Source organism: Bactrocera tryoni, chromosome 3, assembly GCF_016617805.1.
Source record: "Bactrocera tryoni isolate S06 chromosome 3, CSIRO_BtryS06_freeze2, whole genome shotgun sequence".
Classification (NCBI taxonomy): domain Eukaryota; kingdom Metazoa; phylum Arthropoda; class Insecta; order Diptera; family Tephritidae; genus Bactrocera; species Bactrocera tryoni.
The window spans coordinates 78,162,265-78,184,703 of record NC_052501.1 but is presented as its reverse complement, the minus strand read 5'-3'; the positions used below and the strand labels follow the sequence as shown (position 1 = coordinate 78,184,703).

The 22,439-nt window shown below is 34.7% G+C and overlaps 1 protein-coding gene across 1 annotated transcript in view; it reads left to right on the top strand.

Annotated features, from left to right (window-relative positions):
- The window catches only part of LOC120770424 (serine-rich adhesin for platelets), a 164,691-nt gene that overhangs the window by 41,718 nt on the left and 100,534 nt on the right, over positions 1-22,439 (top strand). Inside the window, exon 2 of the mRNA XM_040097873.1 lies at positions 9,906-10,143. The gene's annotated coding sequence lies outside the window, so the exon portion shown is untranslated. The remainder of the gene's footprint in view (positions 1-9,905; positions 10,144-22,439) is intronic.

Below are 22,439 nucleotides of genomic sequence, written 5' to 3'. Positions count from 1 at the left end.
CTATCCATACCAATGGGATGATCTTTCAAGCAGCAGTCTTTGCTATAAGTCAATGTGCAGAAATCAATCTCCATCGCAACTGTCGCAATCAGCGTATCACTATGATAAGCGATAGTCAAGCGGCACTAAAAGCGATTTCAGCTTTTGAGGTCAAATCGGTTTTAGTGGAGGAGAGTATAGGAAGACAAAACCGCCTATCAGTTTGCAACCGTGATGGGATCAGAACCGTGCATTGCGGTGGGGCCCCACACCATAAAGGAGTTGCTACGCACAGAGGAAAGAACGGCACTGGAAGCAGACAGCTGGAACCACGCCAAGCTTTAGAGATATGATCATCTTCCCCCTGAGAAAAATTCCGTCTCCTTGTCGGGAGGAGTCCTGCAGGACAGTGCAGTCTTGGGAAGCACTTGTTCAACATGGGCATAGTCTCTTACGCAAAATGTCGGTTTTGCGGCATGGAACACGAAACGCCAGAACATCTGATTCTAGAATACCCAGCTATTTGTAGAAACAGGCTCAAGGCCCTAGGTTCCGTCTACGTGGACAGGGTTCACATTACCACAGTCGCGCCCAGAAAGCTTCCGGAAGCTTCAAAGTGCTGGTCCTTTGTGACCATGGACATAGAAGAGGGCACAATAGATCATAGGTCGCAGTGTAAAGCCTCAAAAAATAGAAAACTATAAAGTGGAAGACCTTCCCCTTACGATTAAGATCTCAAATTGTGAGAGAGTGTACCAAGCAGAAAAAAAACTCTTTTTCTTACCCACCCTAATAATATACGTAGTTACATGTCGTATATTCGATTTTATTAAAACTCAAAATAAAAAAAAAATTAATTCGCCTTAAACTGGTTCAATACCCATTATAATATTTATTTTTAGACATTACATGTACATACTTATGTATGTATGTAAATACATTATTTGTTTGTACCATATTGATGTGGTTTGTTCATTTCTGGGTGCGTCGCAGGTCTGCGTTGTTACGATTTGTTGTTATTGCTATTTTAGTGTTGATAAAAATGCAATACTGCGAATATTACAAAATATTTTTCCAAACAAAAACGTAAACCAAAAATAACAACAACAAAAAGTAATATAAAAACCAAGCAGAATGCTTTCACAACGGCAGAACAGTCATGGGCGGCAACCGGGGGCAGGCGAGGGGCGAATACTTTGGAATTCGCTGTTCTTGCCGGTTCTGTGCAACACAAATATTCATTTGTTTGTTGGACTGCATTATTTGTTGTGGCTCTGTTCATTAAGCACCGACTGTGCGCTGTAACGGCAATATCTGTTTTTTTTTTATTTGCACTTTTGTTGCTGGTTTTGTGCCGAAGTCTGTGTTTTTGTGCATTTTCGCCACACTTGCTGGCTGTACACTTGCTGGCTGTTTTTGAAATTTTTTTTGTTTGCGGTGAGGCGTCGGTGCGCTGAGTCTAGTCGTTTCCGCGCCATTCACCCGTGATTTGTGTTGTTGGTCTCGGCGCTTACGTTTGTTCGACTTTGAAGGTATGTTGTTAACTTGCTTTATCGTTACTGTTTTCTTATTATTATTGTTATTATTTTTAAGTGTCTTACTTCATGTTTAGCTACGAGTATTGGGCAATTTATAACAGTCAAGCAAGGTGCAGTCATGGCGTAGCTTTGCTTTTGATTTTTCAATTCTCGTTGATTACATATTAATTGTAAATAAGCTAACGGAATTGTTTCATTGAAGCAGGAATTTTGAATTTTTTTAATGCAGAGTTTCTCAACTTTTTTTCATCGAAAATTACTTTATTAGTGCAGGGTTTCACAAACTTTTTTCATCCGAAGTAATTTTTTTAATGCAGGGTTTCTCAAACTTTTTTTCATTGGAAATTATTTTTTTATTGCAGGGTTTCTCAAAACTTTTTTCATGGAAAATCATTTTTATTAGTGCATGGTATTACACACTAGTTTCATACGAAGTAATATTTTTAATGCAGGGTTTCTAAAACTTTTTTTCGTCGAAAATTACTTTATTAGTGCAGAGTATCACAAACTTTTTTCATCCGAAGTAATTTTTATAGTACAGTGGTTCTTAAACTTTTTTGTCGGAAGTAATTTCTTATTGTAGGGTTTCACATACTTTTTTAATTACAGTTATTCGTTAGTGTAGGAGGTCAAAAACTTGTTTCTAAGCTAGGATTTTTTTAGTGCAGGGTTTCAAAAACTTTTTTTCAAAGAAATATATATTTTTATTACAGGGTATCACACACTTTTTTACAGCCGAAGTAATTTTTTTAGTGCAGTGGTACTTAAACTTTTTTGTCGGAAGTAATTTCTTATTGTAGGGTTTCACACACTTTTTTTATCTCGAGTTAATTTTTTTTAGGTATAACAGTTTGAAAATTTAGCCTCCTTAGCGAAGCCTCTACAAGTGGGTCGATGCTGATCGATTTCGCAAGGACCCGAAATATGGTTATGTGTGCTACTGGATTCCAGCATTGGAAAAGTCATCAAGCTACTTCGCTGTCTCCAGTTCGAAAAGCCACCAACCAAATCGATCATGTAGTGAAGACCGAAGACACGTCTCCAGTGTTTTAGACGTGCGTACGCTCCGCGGTTGCAGCGAAGATACGCACCCGCCTCTGTACAGCAAAGCATTCCCGTCTACAAACATAGGGAAGGTACGACGTCAAGAGGCTTTCTATTCTACTGGCACTGCTGATATCTGAGGGCATGTATCAGCAACTCGGTATAAGGGAACTTTCAGACGACATTTCAAGCTCCTTACGTACAGCGGCAAGCGAAAGATCTGTGAAAGAAAGATTGATCGTTGGTGTGTCCACCTCTTCGTCGGTTTTAAAGCCGCCTTCGAGGGCACGAAAAGGAACTGCCTTTATGCCGCTATATCTGAACTTAGCATCCCCGCAAATCTAATTTAGTCTTACAGCCAGTACGGCTATTGTACAATGGCTAGTAAGAACTCCTACGATTGCGTCAAAATGAACCTTAATGAGTGCGAGTAGTTAGTGTCTCTCCTTCGTTCTGCACTGGGCTAAAAGTGTTGACCAAAGTTCAGAGATCCAGCGTTGGAACTCAAAAGGACAAAGTAGACCCCAACTCATTCCTTATCTGATGTAATCAGGGCAAGGTTGCTACTCTTGCGAGCTCAACGGCTTCTTTTAGTAAGTAAATAGACAACTGAGTCGACGTTAACTGGCACTCTGCCCAAGTAAAGTCTCACTCGCACGAGACATTAACACTCAAGTTTAAACTTTCCGAAACTCACAATATATTCACTTAACAAAAACAACTCCATTAGATCTTCGCACAAACGGCGAACTTGATAAACTTCCGAAAGTTTAATTAAACCAACGAAAAAGAAAAAATCTTGCAACTTTGATTGGCGTCTGCTCGCTCTGCCAATTAATTCGCCTTTCTATCGGAGCAAAGCGACGACCAACTGCAAGTTTGGCCCTAGTACAGCAGCAGCAACAACAAAAGCGCGCCGTTTTTCTCGTCCAGCGACTGATTAAAAATGTGTTTTGCAATAAATTATTTACTAACAAGATGAAAATAGCAATTCATACAATTGTTGCCATTGTCCTGGTTGTTGTTGCTATTGCTGTTGTTATTGTTGATTGTATGAGTATCGTTATCGGATTACTGTTTACAGCTGTTACTTTAGCGACAACAACAGCAACTGCGCACGGCTGTTCATGACTGGGTTTATCATATCGGCGCAATTGTTGGCTGCCGCTGACGCGGGCAATTGGCGCTGGTGCGTGCTTTCACAGCGTCCATTGAGCTACAGCGCGGATTGGATTGCGCAAATAATAATCGAAAAAACAACAACAATACAAAAGTTGTGATTCGCCGAGACTGCTGTTGGTTCCCGATAAAAGAACAATTTATTATCACAGCCGTGGCCGCGAGTCAATGTACTCACTTCCTCTCTGGTTCGGTTTGCATTGAATTACTATTTAGTTTTTTAATATTACATTTATTGTAGTTATTTATTGTTAAATGTTGTGCTCGAAGTTCGCAGTATATTTTTGTAACCTAAGCTGGGCTAACGAAATTACAGCTTCCTTTTTAGTGTCTTCATACTTGGTAGCTTTGGCCGCTTTGTGCTGTCCTAAAGAGAGTTATCGACAACTCCTTCCTCTTAGCTGTGCTGCTATGTAAAATAAAAACTTCACGGGCCTCCAGATCTCAATTCTAGTAAACTGTTTTCGAATACTTAGGAAAACTGTAATCAGATAATATAACTGGTCTAAATTTCTCAGTCTTACGCAATTATTCAAACTAGACTTTTTTGGTTCTAAAGAGTTTTTCAAGGGTACAATGAATATTGAATTTATTATTTATTTATTTCGAAATAAAGGATGATCCATTTCGAAGTTCCCAACATTATTAAAGAACAAACACAAAAACTTTAAATTTATTGGGGAGTGTTTATTATAGTTCGAAAGAACATTCTTTGGCATTTATTTTTTGAATATTATCTCTTTTGGCCGTGACTACGTCTCAGATGGTCCATCCATTGAGTCCAATTCTCGATGACTCGTTCGAGCATTTGGACTGTTAATTGGCCAATGACACGCGTGATGTTTTGCTCTAAGACCTGCATCGAAGCGGGATTGTCCGCATATACTTTAGACTTTACATCCCCACAGAAAAAAGTCGAACGGCGTGATAACACACGATCTTAGTGACCAATCGACCGACCCAAAATTGAAGTTGTCTGCTCACCGAGGTGTTCTCTCAATAAATCCATTGATTGATGCAATGTGTGCGAAGTGGCGCCGTCATGTTGAAACCAAATGTCGCCGAGATCACGAGCTTCAACTTCAGGAATCAAGTAGTCAAGTAGTTCGATTTGTACTATGAAATAACGTTATGTAATAGTCACTGTTGATGGGCCTTCCTTCTTCACGGTTATTAAGAAAAATTATACCCTCGCATCTCAAAATACAGATGCCGTAACCTTGCTAGCCAACTGTTGCGTTTTTCCTCGCTCTAGAGCGGGTACATCGTGTGCTCTCCACTTGGAATTTTTTTTTATTTTTTTTCGTCTGTAGATCATAGCAAATTGGACGTGTCTTCAAGGAAATTTAGTTTATTTAACGACCGTTATCTGTATTTTTTAAGATTACCCTTCTAATCCGAAAAACTATTTGAGGACTGGTTCTAGTCTCCGATATTAACAAAAACAGCTTTCAAATATTCACTGATACATATAATTTCGTTCGTGAAGGTTTAAAGTTTTCAAATTCTTGTCTAGTTTATAAATATTTTTTATAACATGCTGAACACAAAACTTTTTCCAAGCAGCAACATTTTTTATTTTTATAAAGTTTGTGAATTGTAAAGCGGTTGATATCACTAAATAATTTGTTAAGCTATAAAACTTATACTGCCATCAATCAAAGTTGACAGAAAACAAAATTCGTATAAAAGTTCTGCACAACAGCGCGTACTTAAATAACAACGGTAAAATGCATCAGCTGTTAAATATTTAAATAGGTTATGGCATGCGGAATTCCTTCGTTTTCGCAAAAATCTGAAGTGGTGATATCAAGTGAATGTGTATGTATGTATGTACATATGTCTAAAGGATATTGAAGGATACGCAGCCATGCTTATACACTTGAATCTTAGTAGAAGCCATAAAAAGCACGTGTATTACCATAAATGCGTGCGGCGGAGCACAGCGAAGTGTAGAGCGAGCAATTTATGCAAATAAGTTCGTGAAACAATACCAAAGCAAAGGCAGGAAAAACGCTAACAAAAGAAAATAGGGGCTAAGCCATAGGAAAGTGATACCATAGTAGGGCAGCGCAACAATTCCGGCGGAGCAGCGACGGAAGTAACATGTTAAAGTTGATAGGGGTACAAAAGCTTAAGCAGAAAGGATAAGCGAGTAAGCGAATACGGAGAGCAGCGGATTTGTGTCAGCCCGCCGTGTGCATTGGAAGGGTTCAGAGTGGCCGCGTACAACCTGCCGCAACTCGGCAAGGGAGACGGTCAGGATTTGAAGCTTACATATTACGGCTTTTGTGTGGGGGTAGGAAAACGTGACAAAATCAAATTTATTTTTATTTCATTAGTGAGTACGAATGAAAAGAGTGAAGTAAGGAAACTAAAACACTAAAGACACAATGTTTTTATTATTAAAATAGATAGTGCTGCGTGTAAATCTGCCACGAAAGTCGAGGTATTATGGCGTAAGCGAAAATTTGATATGAAAGGCGTTAGTGTATGCTAGAATATGAAATAGTTTTATATAAGTTGGGTGGTCGTGGATTTTTTATAAATATTAAAGCAGTCTCTAACCCAGTCTTTGGTTACCATGCGGTACATACATATGTCGCCTTTATATAATGTCCTTACTGAGCTCTGATTGAAGTATTTAGCGAAATATTTTGAAGATTCTTATACAGACTTCTGCTTAAACTGCATAATGAATTGTTTGAAGTTTAAGTCCCTAAAAATCAATGATTTGCCGTAGGTAGCAGATCCCGGAAGTAAGCAGTGAGCAGAATTCTACACGTAACCAAGTCAGGTAAAAGCAATACTCCACAGAATTGGGAACATAAATCCAAACTTTTACGGATTAGAGTTCATTGTCAATACAATCAGAAGAATGAAGTCACCTAGTCCGACCTGGTCCTGTTAACTAACCATAAATCTGTGCTCAAAGCTAGTCAAGGAGTATCTGTCCTCACTAGAATGAGCATCAAGCTACTTCATCATCAGACGGGTTTGGGTATCTGAGCTAGCTAGAGGAAGCACCCTTGCCCGCTCACATTAAAATGGAACCTAGTTGGATCTCCATCAGCATCTTGCGTTCTAGTACTGAACCAATGAAACTCGTGTGCGCTTAGCAGGCGCTGGTCGACGACCCGCACCTATACGACTGCAAGATCTTTTTGGTCTAGAGTGGAACGCAGGATATTTTCTAAATTGCGGATGCCTTTAGCAAAGCAGGGGCTGGACAATGACCAACTGGTATTCATGCGCTTATGCTAAACATCTTGACCGACGATTTGTAGAGGATCTTATGATTAATTGTATAAGAGTTTTAGGTAACCTGCGTTCTAAGCTGTCCAAGTGAGATCCTTGTTGGGATCGACCTCTTAACCCAACCTAACTTAAACTGACTATTAAAAAACTCAAAAACAAAGGTAATGTTCCATGTTCGTATCTACTCGTTATTGCGACATCAGAAAATCACTCTCTGTCACTCTGATAAAGACTTAACTGCGCTGCTATTGGTTGGAGACGACTCTGCCCACTCTCAGACAAAATTGCCATAGGAACCCAAAGCGGGTAACACACCAAAATGCCCAATGTATGCATATTTCAAAACATTTGTAAGCAAATTTTTTTAGTTACGTCAGCTACTATAACTCCTCTCTCTCTCTCTTCGCTATTCCACTCAATTCAAGGAATGAATGAAATATCCACAGTGCAATAACCGCTTTATGTGCTATTTCTTGTCCAGTTGGTATCATTGCTGTCAGCCACAATTGTACTCGCAGTAGCGACCATGCCTCGTCTGCCGCACTTTTGCTCGTCTTCCACAGTTTCTACTCTGACACTTGTTTTTTTTTTTGCCAATTTTCGGCTTGTTATACATAGCTGCTGCAGTAGTTATTGCTGTTGCTATTTATGAGAGCAATTTAAAAATTATGACTCTTATCCGGGCTGCATTGTTTCATGGGTCATAATTATGCGCCTAATGGGGCGGTTATTAGTGTTACGACACGTAAGCAAGAAAACGCCGCAGGTGAAGTAATCGTTGTTGCTTTTGTTTTGGTAAGACTTTGCGAAGCAATGGGTAAGATCCGTTGCTTTGAATTGCAGTGGAAAAATATTTGTATTTTTTAAAGCATTTATTTTTATTTTACGGGCATTAAGGGTCAGGGTTCATTGCATGTCTGTTATTTATTACTTTTTTTGGAATTTTTTTTCTGGGGCTTTGGCTGTTTTAATAGCAACAAAAGTGAGATTCGTGACAAAAATGTGGTTAATTTCAAACAAAATATACCATGTGATTTTTAGACGCCAGTATGTATCAGCTGATATGTAGTAAATACATATGTATTCTCGATAGTTCTTACTTCCAGGATCTGTTTTTGGTAGGCTATTTTCATAACTGCTCGATTTAAGAACATTAAAGTAATGGTCCATGTCCAACAGTTCTTCTTTATAAAAGAGATCTGGTCCCTCAGTTTTTGAGATATCGATATGAAATTTTACATACATCTATTTCTCTCCAAAGAGCTTCTTATTTGTTAAAATTTCCGATATCGAACCACTATAACATACAACTGCCATACAAACTGACCGGTCACAATCAAGTCTTGTATGTACATTTTTTTAATTGACGAGATATTTTGACGAAATTTGGCAAAGATTATTATTAAAGCCAAGGCTACAATCTCCGAAGAAACTATTCGGATCGTATCACTATGGCGTATAGCTGCCATACAAACTGACTGATCAAAATTAAGTTCTTGTATAGAAATTTGTTTTGTTTGAGAGCTGATTGCCCAGTATAATGCCACAATTTCGTAACATCTTGTGCAGATTGGATCACTATAGCATATAGCTGCCATATAAATTGACCGCTCAAAATCAAGTTAAAGATCTATTTATGTCATTTTATGCCGGAGTTAACGTTTTTTTTATTGTACGAGATTACAAAAAATTTTAAAAATGTTAATAAATATATATATATTATGTCTTATAAGTTGAAAATAATGCTGCAGGTAATAAATTTTGTGATTTACTATGGAAACATTTCGAAGAAATTTATTTTACGTAATTTATTAATTCGATAACTTTAGCACAACAACGTTTTTCAATTACACAAAATATTTCTACTAATAAACAAACATTTTCTATGAATTTCACAAAACCCAAATTATTCAATTTAATTGGCAACTTTAGTATACGAAATGCTTCCAGCTATACAAGCAGAATTCTTTGAATAATGAATTTCACTTAAGCATACTTCTTGTACACATACAAATAAACATAAGAAAATATGATTTCAAAAATGTCTATATACATTCTATATAAGTATGCACATCTATACACTTGTACTTAAGCTCTTATCTACTTAAGTATGCAGGCATATAACATTTCTAGGTAGCGCACAAACACACACAAATTATGGCGAAATGAGTAATTTCAATTAAAACATAAATTTTATGAGCACTCTTCCTTTTTGGTTTGTTTATATGTTTGCAAAATGAGTAATTAACTAATTAGCAAAAGAATACATTTAGTATTAGAACGCCGCGGGGAAATTATAAGAGCATATGCGCATATGTAAGTATAATATCACATCATTGTATATAGATTTATACGGTATTTTATGTGAGAACATTGCTTATATTAACTTTTCTATTTGTTGCAATAGGATTTTTTTTGGTAAATATTAATGGCCGCATTCAGTTGCGGTCAGCAGAAGATGCTTATGAGCAGTTTCACACGCTTGTGTATTAGTAGGAGATCATAACTCTCTCTCTCATTTTCAACATATTGTTGAATTTCGTTTATATTGGATTTTATTGTTATTTTATTAATTATTAGTATGCTTTAATAATTAAATAAATCCAAAATGTAATGCATTTAATTAATAAAGAATATTTTATGAAAGATGACAGCTGTTTATAGTCAATGTAAATTATCGAAATTCGATAACAGCTGTATGTTTATTTACAAGACGTTTACATGGCGCTTAGCTATAATTGTGTATGCACTATAGGATTTTTTCGAATTTTTCTTTTAAAATAAAAACCGGACTTCTAAAATAATATCTTTTTTACTAAATATTGCAAATAAAAAATTAATTGTTACAATATATAATTTCTCATTCATTATTTTAAACAAACCTTTTGTATTGCTCTTCTTTTGCAGTTTGTGCACACTTTTACTTTCAAGCAATTTTTATGAAGCAATGTGAAATACGAAAAAAATTGACAACACAAAGGAAATAATCTGTGCAAAAGCGCATTCCCCGCACAGTTACAGAGGTGAGGGGAGTTATAGCACATATTTTATAAGCTTTCGCGTTTATGCGCTTCAAATCGAATTTGAAAATCAACTGACTGGTGAGCAAGTTAACGAAAACGCCAGCAACAAAAAATACAAGCAGGTAAGTTAAGCAGTGAATTTTCAGAAAAAAATTGCCAAGCATAATAATAAAAATAAAAAAATGCACATGAGTTGAGAATGCAGTGAACCGAAAATCATTGCAAGCACAAACGAAAGGTAAAAATTGCGCAAGCAAAAAAAGTTAAAACTAAAGCAAAATATTTTGCAAGCTTAGTATATATATATGTGCATACATATGTATGTATGTATGTATTTTTTGATTTGATTTTTTTGTTTTATTATGCACTTAACTTCTCGCTTTTGCATTTTCTCATACTCATGCCCGCATAAATGCTTCACTGGAAAATGTAAAAAAATATGCATTTCCTTTCCGCTCACTTGGCTGTGGTGCTGCTGCTGTCGTTGGCAACGCCGAAAGTTCAATTTGCTTTTCAATCGTCGTTGGCCATTGCTCGCCTGCATGCGATTTGGGTCAATTGCATACGAAAATAAAGTGGTATCAATCGTAGAATTTGGCCCCGACGTGACCTTTCTTAAATCTCTTGCAGCTTGGCTTTTCGCTGGTACGCCAAATTGCTTAGATTTTTCTGAACTATGTCAGTTCAATTATGAATTCTTTATTTATATATTACTGACGTGTGGCCTATGGCTCATTGAGTAGCTATTCAAGAAAATTTTGAACATATGTTGTTGTATATTTTTATTTTTAATTTTTTTTAACATTTATATTGAAAAAAGATTGAGAAAAAAATTTTAAAATTAAAAAAATTTACAATTAAAAATTAAAAAAATAAAATTTTAATTTTGATAAAAATAATTCATTAAAAATTAAAAAAAAAATAAAATCAAAAACATTAAAATTAAAAAAAAATTTAAAAAATAAAATTAAAAAAAAAATTAAAAAAATTAAATTTAAAAAAAATTAAAAAAATTTAAAAATTAAAACAAAATGAAATAAAATTTATTTTTTTTTTGATTTTTTCTTAAATTTTATTTTTCTGTTTTTGTTTAATCTTTATTTTCGAAATAAAATTTAATTTTTTTTAATTTAAAATTTTGCTTTAATTTTTAAAATTAAAAAAGTTAAAATTAAAATTTAATTAAACAATAAATTTTAATTAATTAATCAATAATTTTTATTTTAATTTTCTTATGTTTTTAAATTTTTTTAATTTAAATTTTTTTTAAATTTTATTTCAATTTGTGTTTTTTTCTGGAATACTTAGTACATATGTATGTATCTTTAAATTTTTTAAATGTAATTATTTAAATTTTTAATTTAAAAAGTAAAATTAAAGTTTAATTAATCAATAATTTATATTTTAATTTTCTTAATTTTTTAAACTTTTTTTTGATTTTTTTTTGGAATACTTAGAACATGTCTTGCAATTTTTTAAATTTTAATTATTTAAATTTTTTGTATACATACATACATACTTACTATGTACATACAATATTTTTTCAATTTTTATGCTTTTGGTGTATCTTATTCTAAATTCATTTTTTCTCTCCTTTTTCTTAAAATTCTGCCAACAGCATGTGCTTCTGGGCATTTGGCAAAGCTTTCGAGAATTATGTTTAACATTTTTGCTCTGTTTTGTGTATGTTTTATTGCCAAATTTGCCAGTGGGTTAATAGGCCGTCATGCCTGTGTGGTTCTGTCTGATATTTTTGTTTAGCTGCATTGCTTTTAAATTGCCTAGGTGTTAGCATAGACTAAACAGCGCACTGCGATTGGTAAACACATTTCATATTGCCTCATTGGTGGAGCAAAAAAGCGGGCTAATGTGTTCCTTTGTAAACCAAGTATATTTTGTCTTTCCCATTTTTTTTTTTTGAGCGAAAAACTAGAAAAATTATGCAAAATATTAATGAAATTTCTGGGGTGCAGAGCGCTCAAAATAGAATTTTGCTGTAAGGCATACATAAGTTGAACACACAATATTTTTGAAATAAAAGACCGAGATTTACAGTGCTTTACTATTACTGCCTTACATTCAGGCGAAATTTAGCAAATAGTATTATCAAAGCATAGTTTTTGGCGTCAAACACTTGCTTTGCTGATATAAAAAGCTGATTTATTAAAAATTACTACTCAAATACTTTAATTAAACCATAATGCCCTTAAACTTACAATTAAAATACTATGAGTAAAATAACTCTGGCCTACATTCAGGCTTGTTTACAAAAGTTTAGCAAAGTCGCACACCCAAATTACAATTTATGACCTTCATTTTGCATAAATCAATAAAATAGAATAGTTTGAAGCATTAAAATATATGTTCCGATTTTTGAAATTTTCCCATACTTGAAGAAAACAAATATTTTATTATATTTTTTTTAATTTTCGCTTGTCTGATCACCTGCATGTACTATATACGCGAATTAGTCCGTCAGTTATTCAAATATCGATATGAAATTGTGTACACGTCTTTTTCTAGCCAAGAACTACCTTATTTGTCGCAACCGCCGAAATCGGACCACTATAGCATATAGCTGCCATATAAACTGTACGACCGGATTCAAGTCCTTCTATGAGAAACTTTTGTATACGACAAGATATCTTAAAGAAATTTAGCACAGATTATTATCTAAGACAATGCTAAAATATCTAAAGAAATTATTCAGATCGGAGCACTATAGCATATAGTTGCCATACAAACTGAACGATCGGAATCAAGTACTTGTATGGGAAATTTTTATATTCGACAAGATATCTTCACGAAATTTAACACCAATTGTTATCTAAAGCAATGCTGAACTGAAGAAATTGTTCAGCTTAGAGCTTTATAGCATAGAGTTGCCATATAAACTGTACGAGCGAATTGAAGTCTTTGTATGGAAAACTTTTGTATTCGACAAGGAAATTTAGCACAGATTAATATCTAAGCCAATGCTAAAATATCCGTAGAAATAGTTCAGATCGGAGCACCAAAACATATAGCTGCCATATAAACTACCGAAAAAATCGGTTTTTTGTAGAGAAACTTTTTTTATGGAGGGTATACCAGCTTCGCTGCAGCCGAAGTTGTTGTTTATTATTTAATTTTATTTAAGCTTAATATATTTTTATTTTTACTTCTTTTTTATTTTAATTTTTTTTATTTTTATTTTTATTTCTATTTTTATTTTTTTTTTTAATTTCTAATTTTTTAATTTTTTTGTAAATATTTTTTTTTTGCAGTTTTTGCCGCCTAGTAATTAAATTAACTTTCCTTTCATATTATTTTATTTATTTTTTTCTTTGTTTTGACCTCTCGCCATCGATTTCCGTTAATCTTAAAAACCATTTAATCTCCCATGTTGAATGATATTACTTTTGCTAAGCCCCCGCTGACACACACTGTTATTAAAGCCACACACACACTTATTTGTGCATACACACATACAAACACACGCAACTACATTTGCAGACAGCAAACATCAGCTTTAATATCACAGTGCTCGCTTTGAGCCAGTCATTGGACTTACTCTTGCAGCTGTGGAGTGAAATGATACTCAGCTATTGTCTCTGGAGATACTAAAATGCGAAAGTAAAAATAATAATAATCATAAATAAGTTCATAAGTGCGCATTTCACCACACAGGTTCCAAACACACACACATAAATGGCAGCTACGCAATGCCCTAGAATATTTACACACTGAAGGCCATTTAGCCACCTTCGAGTGGGCGGTGGGTGACCTCCCTACGCATCTGTTTTTAGGGTGCAATAAACCAGGTAGCTCTGTGGGGAAGTATTATTGTGTGTGCCTCATATTTATTTGTGTGCTTAGTTAAAGTCACTTGTGTACATATTTACATACATACATACATATGTGTACTTAACAATGACTGTGGTTACAACAGCGCCTGTCAACGACAGCAGCCCAGCAGCCGGCAGCAGGCGGCGCAGCATCAGGTGCTGCCACACTTTGTGGCCTTTTGTGTCATATTTTCTTGTGTCTTTTAGCAGTAAAATTAAATATTTTTTTTTGTGTTTCATTTTATGAAATGTTTCGTTTAACAATAGTATATGTGGAGCCTCTTGTGTGAATATGTATAAACATGGAAATGAAGACAATAAAAGCTGGCAGTGGTAAAATCAAGAATAAGGGGAATGTAACCACAGAACACTTGAGCACACGCTTGGGAAACTGCCTGCAAAAGGTTATGGGAGATTAGATATAAGTGTGTGCGGACAGATATATTTATATATTCAACAAGAAAAAACTTTAACAACGGCTGCACTGAAGTCATAACATAATACCCTTGAGGGGTGCATTTCTTATAGGATAAAGGGAAATAAAAGGTTCTTGGCTGGAGTTTGATCGGTCATATATACAATAATATGTTCGGAGTTTGTAGCGCTGCCTTGGATTATGGTCCAAGCCAAATTTCGTGAGAATAACTTGTCAAATAAAATAGTTTTCCTTACAGGAAGTCGATATTGATCGTTCAGTTTGTGTGGCAGCTATACTCTATAGTACTTCGATCTGAACGATTCATTCAGAGATTGTAGTGGTGTTTTGGATAAGAATCTGTGTCTAATTTCGTGAAGATATCTTTTCAAATAAAGAAGTTTTCCATACAAGAACCTTATTTTCAACGATCAGTTTGTAGGTCAGCTTTACCCTTTGGTAGTCCGATCTAAACGAAATGTTTGGAGATTATAGTGCTGCCTTGACTTATAATCTGTGAGAAATTTCGTGAAGATAACTTTTAAAAGAAAAAAGTTGTCTACACCAGGTTTTGATTTTGATTTCGATATGTTTATACGCCAGCTTTACCATATAGTGGTCCGATATCGGCGATTTTAGGCAAATGGGTATCTTCTTGAAAAGAAAAGAACGTGGTTATTTCAGATCGATATCTCAAAAACGCGGAAGATGTGCTCGAAGATGTGCAGTCAAAAAGCAAGCCTAAAGTTATCAGGTGTTTTTCTGTGTATGTATAATCTTATTCTGTAGTTATTACTTTGGTAAATGCAAACGAATGAGAACTTTATCTAACCGGTAATGCTGGATCGCAACGAATTCCGCCTTATATAGACAATATTTGGTACTTCAATGCTAGATAATGACTTATAATATCAATTTCCACGTATCGTCTTCCTAAAACGAAGACCTTATTCCGTTTCTTCGCTGCTAATCGTGTACCTTTCAATGGGAAGATGATCAATTGGGTCTCTCAAAGAACCCAAAATTAAATGTTGAGTCATAACGCAGCATCCCACTTAAACAGCTGTGATTGCTGGTCCCTTATGTATTCCAAAACTCTTAGATATGGACCAACATACCCTGACATATCGACGAAGCGCTTTGTGCAAAAGTTCACAATTTAGAAGTGTCCCGAAGGTTTCACCTCTACTGTTTCCATACAGCCTCGACAATTTGTGTCCTCCAAGACTTGTAAGCTCACTATATGTGAAATTGGAGAGTTTCAGCGAGAACACTTTTCAATGCGACAAGTTCAGTTGAGCTCTTGCTTTTCACTTTGCGCCAGAAAGATCTAGCAACCGCACAAGTTTTGACCTGTGTTTGCCTGCCCTTGAATCAAAAGATATCGCTCATATAGATAAACTCTGGTCCAACAAATTTCCAGAACTTCATCTTGGTTCTTCTTTTTTGATACCACAGTTTCTTACCAGTCATGTTTCTAAGGCTTACCGATCACAACGGAGTTTGGTCTCCGAAATAACAGCCCTTAGGCAATTCCGGTCATGGAGAACCGGCTGTTGTGGGAATTGTGCTAACTTGACACATCTGACACCCTTCTCCCTTCGGTCCAACCCCGTCGAAACAGCACGTTTTCTGGGCCTTCCGTTGGATGACGTCGATGACAACTTATTTAATTCCTACCTTCCCAAAGGGGATTATGTATCCGTTACAACAACAACCAGCCATGATTTCAGTAGATAAATGGTGAAGGTCAAACTCAGCTCTATTCTATTTGAGTCAGTGAAAATTATTTGGATCAAAAGCAGAGACTTCATTTACCGAATATTTGCATGTTGCTGGGATTTTCAACTCTGAAAGAACAAACGTAACATAAAAATAAAAAAAACTGTCTGGACGCTTTTGTTCCAACGAGAGTCGGGTCGGTCTATGCAATCTGAACGAACCTGGATTTTTATCCACCCAAGTACTGTCAGACCGACAGCATTCCTCCAAATTACCGCAGGAGTATTTTTTACCGCTACAACAACAACAATATGGACTCTTCTTCGTAGTTGAGCATTCAAGACGATAGGGTTTGCTACTCAAAAACTTCGAGCCCAATACTGTAGCCTAGAAGTAACTGAAATGGGTTCCAAGGACTGCTATTACGCCAAGATTCTCCAAAACTATTTGTGGAATATTTTCTACATAGACAGGATTTTCTATTTTGAATGCTGAAACATGCTTTTCCTTCTTACGAATCAGAGGAATCGGAAAATAGTCTTCCACGGTCTCTCTTTAGTAAACCAGGCTAAAGATATTTGCTATATTTAGGGCGAAGCTTTCTAGAGACCAGATTCTAAGCACGGTTTTTACAACAAAATTCCTGAAAAGTATTTCTGAAATTCCATTACAACAACAACAACATTTAGTTTGATTCATCACTTTATAAAATTTTTTTTATGCTTTTTACTTTTTATGCTTATTTATCTTCATACCTCATAGCATTTATATACATCACCCCATCGCCGTCGTCCGTCGCAGCAGTCACTTCATTAAATATGCAAAACTTCAGCAAATATTTTTTATACTAATTGAAAAAGTTTACATCCCCAAAGCGTTTCGAAAATTTGCAACTTAAATGGCAAGCAAACTTGGTACACCCCCTCACTCTCAGCAGGTTAGCGCTTACTTGTACCGTTATAACTTTTGCTCTGTACCACTTACATTTAAGTTGGTACCTCGTCAATACCGAAAAGTTTCTCGACCAAAAAACAAAAAAAAAAAATACTTCTGCACGGATATTACGAGTTGGTCATCATAAAATGCGCAAAGTTGCAACACAATTATCCACACCTGCCAATTTTTTATGCAACTTTAAGTTTTTCGTTACTTTACTTAGCTTTTTTTGCTTTTCAACGGTATTTTAGCTCATCATTTGCACTTTAGTGAGTCTTAACTGCACTTTACCTTTCTCCAACGCAGGCAGAGTAGCGCTCACAGACACCCACACTCATAGATATCTACTCAGTATAATACGCATATAAATTACAGGCGATATTTAGTGAAGCGTCAGCTGAAGCCACGAAGGATATCATCACTCCACTGGCGCCATTCTGTCCTTTTTTGGTCATAAGCCAGTGAGCCTGCCTGCGCGCAGCCACACAGTGGCGTCAAAAATAAGTAGTTGACTAGGTCAGGCAGTTAGTTTGTGTGGGGCGGGAGTGTTGAGCGTTTAGTGCTTTTTGGAGCGGCATTTATGGAGAGAGTCTGAGTGTCTGAGTCAGTGAATGGCTTGAGTTTGAGTGAACTCAAGTTATGTGTTCGCTTGGAAAAATGTTTAAAATATGTCCTTCATATTCTATTTAATATTTATACTTTGATGTACAATAATTTTATTAATATCGCACATTAAATGCAAACGATTTTGTGCTGTCGCCAAATTATGCACTCAAAAAATCACTCCAAATCAAAAAAATTGTTTTGAAAAGCTTAAATATTTTTTTTCAATTCTATTACTTCACTGAACTGCAATTTTATTAAAAATAAAATTTAAACTCAAACTTTTTTACACTTTTAATATATATTTCTACTCCACAATGTACTCAAATTCCTAAGAATGACTCAAAGCGGATTTAATTTTTTTCAACTCATTTAAAGAGCAATATTATTTTATTAAATTGCAGTTTTATTAATAATAAAATTTATGCGCTAACTTTCTTAACTTTCAAAACTTTTTTCCACACCAAAAAGTACTCAAATTCCTAAGAATGCTTCGAAACGGTTATACAATTTTTTATTCAACCCATATAAAGAGCAAAATTAACTCATTAAACTGTAGTTTTATTAATGATAAAATTTATGCTCAAACTTTTCTTCGCTTGCAAAATAGATTTTCTCTCCAAAAAAGCACTCCAAAAAAAAAAAAATAGTTTTAAAAATCTTAATTATATTAAAACTAAATATATTAAACCCTATTAAAGAGCAAAATTACCACACTGACTTGCAATTTTGCTAAAAGTAAAATACAAACTCAAAGCTTTGTTAACTTTCAAAATTTATTTCCACTCAAAAAAGTACTCGAAATCAACAAATTATTTTAAAATTTTTTTTTATTTAGCAAGTTGACTTTATAAAACTTAATTTTTATTAATATTAAAATTTAAATACAAAGCTTTCTTTGTTTTCGAAATATATTTTTACTCCAAAGAAGCACTCAAAATAAAAAAAAAATTAAAAAAGTTTTCATATTTCATTTCAAGTCAATTAAAGCGCATTTTTGCTTTATTGAAAAGTAATTTTATTATTAATAAAATTTTAACTCAAAAATTCCTTCGCTTTGAAAATATATTTCCACTCCAAAGTAGCGTTCAAACTCAAAAAACTCAAATACTCGAAACAGCTTTAAGTTTACTTGCAATCGTTCATTTGTTATATTTATTGTAATTTTTTGATTAAAAAATCAAGCCCGAAATCATTTTGTGCTCTCAAGAAAACTTCTACTCAAAAACACTCAAAATGAAATAATTATTTAAAAATATTCAATATTTCCTTTCAAAGCTGCTAAAGAGCACATTTGCTTCATTGGACAGTAGTTTTATTAAAAACAATAATTTAAGCTCAAAGTCTTCTTCGTACTCAAAATTTATTGCCACTCCAAAAGCGCTCAAAATCAAAAAAGTATTAAGAAAATCTTTAGTATTTCTGTTCAACACAATTAACGCGCTAATTTGCTTTATTGAAAAGTAATTTCATTAAAAAAAAATTTAAACTTAAAGCTTTCACGCTTTCAGTATACATATATTTGCACTCCAAAGAAACACTCAAACTCCAAAAATTACTCGAATCGCTTTAAAATTTCCTTAAAACCTATTTAAATAATATATAAAGCTATATTTTTATATTAAAAAATCAAAATGGAAATCATACTATGCGCTCAAGAAAGCTTTTACTCAAAACAAAAATAAAAACCCAAACTCTTACAAAAAATATTTTTAAAATTTTTAATATTTGCTTTATTGCACAGTAATTTTATTAATAATAAAATTCAAATTCTAAGCTTTCTTCACTGTAGTATATGTACATACATATACATATGTACATATGTATATCCATTCAAAAAAATACTCAAACTCAAAAAAATTTGTTCTAACGACTTTAAAACAACTTTTCAAGTCAATAAAATAACAAACTTGCTTTATTTTACTGCAATTTTATAATAAAAAACCCTTAACTAAAAACATGCGGCGCTCTCAAGCAAACTTCCACGCCAGTAAAGCACTCAAACTCAAAAAAATTACGCAAAGTAGCTCAATAAAATCTTTTCTACACAGCTAAAGAGCGCACAACAACCCAATATACCGTTAATATTAGCTCTTAGCTCTCTCTCTTTGCACATGCGCACACTTGCGTCCTTTATTTGAGTGGTCCACCCTCATACACCCCCTCTTTGACCTTGAATAAGTTGATATGTTGCTCTTTTACGTGCACCTTGCATGTGTAATTGTGCTTTGTTGTAACTGCCCTACATTACGACCCTCATCCTAGCCGCAACATACACTGGCACAGCCGGCAACATGAACTCCCGCGACGCGCACAGCATCCCTTGTGCATTGCATTGAATGGCGAGCGACTTGTCGAGTGAGATGTTATGAGTAGTTTTTAAAATAATAATTGCGCTCGTTTTTGCGACGTCCCCAACTTTACTTCACTTTCACCGTCCTTGGTGAGCTAACTGGATCACTTGCTGCTTCTTCTTCTTCTTTACTGTTGTTATTTTGCATCTGTTGGTTTGTTTGTTTATTTGTTTGGTTGTCTGTTGCTTTTGCTGTAATTGTCGAGCGGTAATTGAGTCAGTGTATCAGTGGATCATCCACAATCCTCGTTGTCATTCCAAATTTTGCCTTCGTGCGTGACAGGTGTCCGAGTCCAACAGTTGGCTAAACGCGAATTGTATTTTTCTCTTTGTTTGTTGTTGTTGGGGCATACAAGCGTTGCGCTTTTGCTGCGTGGTTGCTGTTGCAAGGCCATTTGACAAGGAAATTCTAGAAAGTTTGACGAATTCGCAAATAAAGCGTTTGGAGTTGCCTACAAGTTGCTCTGTGTTCGTGTGTGTTCGCGAAAATTTATTATGAGTGAGAGATATTAATATTTAATTAATGGAGTGCTAAGTGATGCGGTGATTATTAGGTGACGTATACGCCTTGGCGACCATTGCTTAGGAGTTAAAGTGTAGTAGGGGATGAAAAGTGGCAGATATTTTAAATATTAATTTAAAAAATATATAAAGTATGTTAAATATATTAATGAAATTAATTTTAATAAAATATGAATAAAAAATAATAATTAATGAAAAAAAAAATTAAAAAATAAATTTAAGTACATAATTAAGTAAAGTAATAAAATTAAATAAAACTAATAAATATTTGAAAATTAAATTGAAATAAATAAAAAATAATCACAAATAAATACGCTAATAATGAAATATGTAATTCAAACTTAAATTTCGAAAACTTTATTTTGAACGGTCAGTTTGTATGACAGCTATATGCTATAGTGGTCCGATCTGAATAATTTCTTGGGATATTATACCGCTGTTTTGGGGAATAAACTGTGCCAAATTACGTGAAGAAAACTCGTCAAATGACGAAGCTTTCCATACAATCATTTCATTCCGAGCATTCAGTTTGTATGGCAGCTTTATGCTATAGTGGTCCGATCTGAACAATTTCTTGGGATATTATAACGCTGCACTGTGCTAAATTTCGTGAAGATATCTCGTCAATTGAAAAACCATTCCATACAATCACTTGATTTCGAGCATTCAGTTTGTATGACAGCTGTATGCTAGAGTGGTCCGATCTAAACAATTTCTCGGGATATTAAACCGCTGCCTTGGAGAATAAACCCTGCCAAATTTCATCAAGATATCTCGTTAAATGAAAAAGCTTTCCATACAACGACTTGATCCCGATCATTCAATTTGTATGACAGCTATATGCTATAGTGGTCCGATCTAAACAATTTCTCGGAATATTAAACCGCTACCTTGGAAAATAAACCCTGCTAAATTTCGTGAAGATATCTTGTTAAATGAAGAAGCTTTCCATACAATCCCTATATTCCCATCGTTCAGTTTGTATGACAGCTATATGTTATATTGGGCCGATATCAGCGTTTCCCGATAAATGAGTAGGTTCTTGGGATGAAAAATACGTGTGCGAAATTTCAGATCGATATCTCAATAACCGATGCACATGGCTGGATTTAGCTCAGTCTGTTCCACACTTTATAGCTTTAACTTAATATACCGTTCAGGGTATCAAATTATAAAAAGAAAATGCTAATTCATCAGAACTATAATTTTTTTTGCGGCAACAACTTCAGGCATTTAACATGTCGTTGCTATTTTTGCTACGTGGTTCTGCTTAAAAAATGTGAAAAAATCCTTAGCGATGACGACCAATCGACGTCAACACCAATCGTTACACCAATTACACAAATAAAAATAAAAACATATTGAAATGTTATTGATTTGTCACTTTGGCGGCAAAGCGAAGCGGCCACGCTCAGCCGCTGCAGCCGTAGCGGCAGACAGCAGCGATAGCGAGTCAGAGCTGGCGGAGTATGTTGCCAACGGCATTAATGCAAATGTCATTCGTGGCGCCGTTACACCTGAACAGCGGTAAATATGCAATACTCGTACTTACTTATAAACATATATACATGTGTTTTTATTTGTCAATATCTATGTACATATGTATGTGTGTCTTCATTAAATCACATTTTTTATTGCCCTTCGAATTCAAATTCACTTTTATTAGCGCGCTTGGCTTATCTCCGTTACGAAAGCGCAGTTATAAGCATTTGTTGTTGTTATTTTTTCTATTAGTTATTGCAGTTAGTTGTTGACGGAATTATGCACGTTCATATGTAAATACATACATACAAACAAATAAAGTCATCGTAGACGTCATTCCGCATGCAAATGACCTTGACACACTTTATGGGCGTCTGCTGAGGAAAAATCCAACCGTTAAAGATGATGAGTTTGAGCTTTATTACGATTTGCAGTTTTGCTACGTTTGAAATTCGTAAAAGTAATGCAATGTGACATTGACTTCAAAGCGAAGTTGAAATTAAATATTGAAACCGATGTTTTTGCTTATAAATATGTGGCTGACTGTGAATTAATTTT